Raw genomic sequence first — 2,390 nt, 5'->3', positions numbered from 1 at the left:
CAACTCAGAGAGAGTACACACTGCAACTGACTCAAACACGACTTGTGCTGATGACGTTACTACTTCAGCCCACCATCTGTCAGCAACAGAAAGTGTGCGTACCGAATGACTCACATCCGTCATGTTATGGCATTGTGCTACCACTTTTTATCCAACACATGCAAAGACGCATGTGTGACTACTTGTTGTCTCCCATCTTGGTAGTGGCCTAATTATTGTGAGGTTTTGAAGTGCATTATCTATACGTGGTGTATCAAAAACAATCATCCGACCTGGGCCGTCTATATTTCTGGAACTAAGAAACATATACAATGAATACAATGAATTTTGTCCTTTGATGTACGAAAACTAAAAAAGTTATTTTCATCCTTTTCATTGGTGTTCAATATGCATCGTTGAGATGCACGGAACATGTCAATGCGGTGTTCAAATTGTACCAACACTGCAGCAAGCATGTCTGGAGTTACAGTTTCCACAGGTGCTGTTATGCGATGTCTCAGTTCATTTATTGCTGTTGGTAATGTAGGTACATAAAGAGTCTCTTACAAAACCATACATATATAATCACATATAGTCGGGTGCGGTGACCTTGGAGTCTAGTAGTCTAGGGGTGAGTGATTTAGTCCAGTGTGAACGATCCATCGTTCAGCAATCGTTTGATTTAGAAATTCCCACACTTCCAGATGCCACTGTCGCGGTGCCCCATCGCATTGGAAAATGAAGTCGTTCATGTGGGAAGAGAAAGTTTTCAGGCATATCGAGATATATGCTTACTGTAACAGTGTTTCCGGCAAAGAAATATGAATCATACACATTTTCCCTCTAAACTGTACAAAATACATTAAATTTAGGAGAGTCTATTTTATGTTGTACACCTTCATGTGGTTGTCCCGTACCTCATATTGTCACATTATGACAGTTCACTTCTCTGTGTAAATGGAGTGTTGCCTCGTCACTAAACACTGACTGTGGGAGAAAACGGCCATCCTCCACCTTGACAAGAGTGAAATTATGGAACTTCACACGATGTTATCGCCCTCACGAACAGCTCGCATTAGCTGAATTTAATATTGTTTGATGCATAAACGTCGACGCAGAGACGCCAGACGGACATCGGGGACGTGCTGAGCTCTCGAGCTGCACGGCGAACGGATTTCTGCGAACCCCTCGTGAAACTGTGGCGGATGCGTTTGACGTCTGTGTCAGGCATTCGGGGACGGCCCGGCGATTCGCCTTTCCGCAAACCTTCTCTTTCTCTTAATCGTTGATGCTATCATCTAATGCTCTGTGCTGTAGGAGGATCATCATCGTACCTTGTACGAAAGTCACGTCGAACACTTATTACTGCCCACACTGCGCAAAGTGCAGAACACAAAACGCTTCCTGTCGCCGCGACACCATTTTTACTAGGACTGAAATGGTCGGACAGTGCTGCTGCCAAGCGGTAACCATGTAAAGCCGTAGGGTTTGCTCTTTCCAGCAGTACGCTATTCACGTACATATGTCGAATAACATAATAGTTACTTTTTTTAAAAAAATCGGTTGATCCTTTTTGATACACCCTGCATATTTACACTCTAAACAGTACCACCAATAAATTATCCCAGAGTGAAGGAAATTGTTAGATGTGATGTACGTGTAAAGGCAAACAAATGATAACAATTGCTGTTAAATTGGGTGACTCATTCAGGAGAAAGTCATAACGCGTTGGTCCACCTCTGGCCCTTAAGGAAGCAGCTATTCGACTTGATTTTCATTGATAAAGTTGGTGGATGTCCTCCTGACGGATGTCGTACCATATTCAGTTCAATTGATTTGTTACATCGTCAAAATCTCGACCTGGTTGCAAGGAGAATCCCATATAGCTCCAAAATTGGGGAGAGAGGTGGAGATCTTGTTGGCCAGTGTACTGTCACGTACGTACACACAGATGAAACTCTCAACATGTGTGATGCATAAAATATCGTCTACACTGAAAGCGTTCCCAGCAGAGGTTAACCCCTCGTAATGGCAAAAGGTGGTCATACCGCATATTGAAGTCCACTACCAGATGTCTGGATACTTTTGATCGGATAGTGTATTTCAGAATGTTAGCAGTGGCCAGAATTTGGGACATTCGGCTTTGAGCTTAAAGCTGGTGCGAGGCTGTTCAAGATACCTCTAAAAATAGAGACATCTGGCAGCATTAGAGTGAAATGTCCATCAAAGAAGCTGTGTTGCGCTCTCTACCTACAGTTGTTCTCGTGGGCGTCAGAGCCCCCGTACGCAAGAGGCCCCCTGGGTTTTATACTGCGGACACGGTAGTCGCGCCTTGTGAGCTCTCAGAAATTATGAAATGTATTCGAAATTTCTATTATGGTGGAACAACAACTGTACAATATACCGGAAAC

Source organism: Schistocerca gregaria, unplaced genomic scaffold (assembly GCF_023897955.1).
Source record: "Schistocerca gregaria isolate iqSchGreg1 unplaced genomic scaffold, iqSchGreg1.2 ptg000407l, whole genome shotgun sequence".
Taxonomy (NCBI): domain Eukaryota; kingdom Metazoa; phylum Arthropoda; class Insecta; order Orthoptera; family Acrididae; genus Schistocerca; species Schistocerca gregaria.
Note: the sequence above shows the minus strand (reverse complement) of the source record.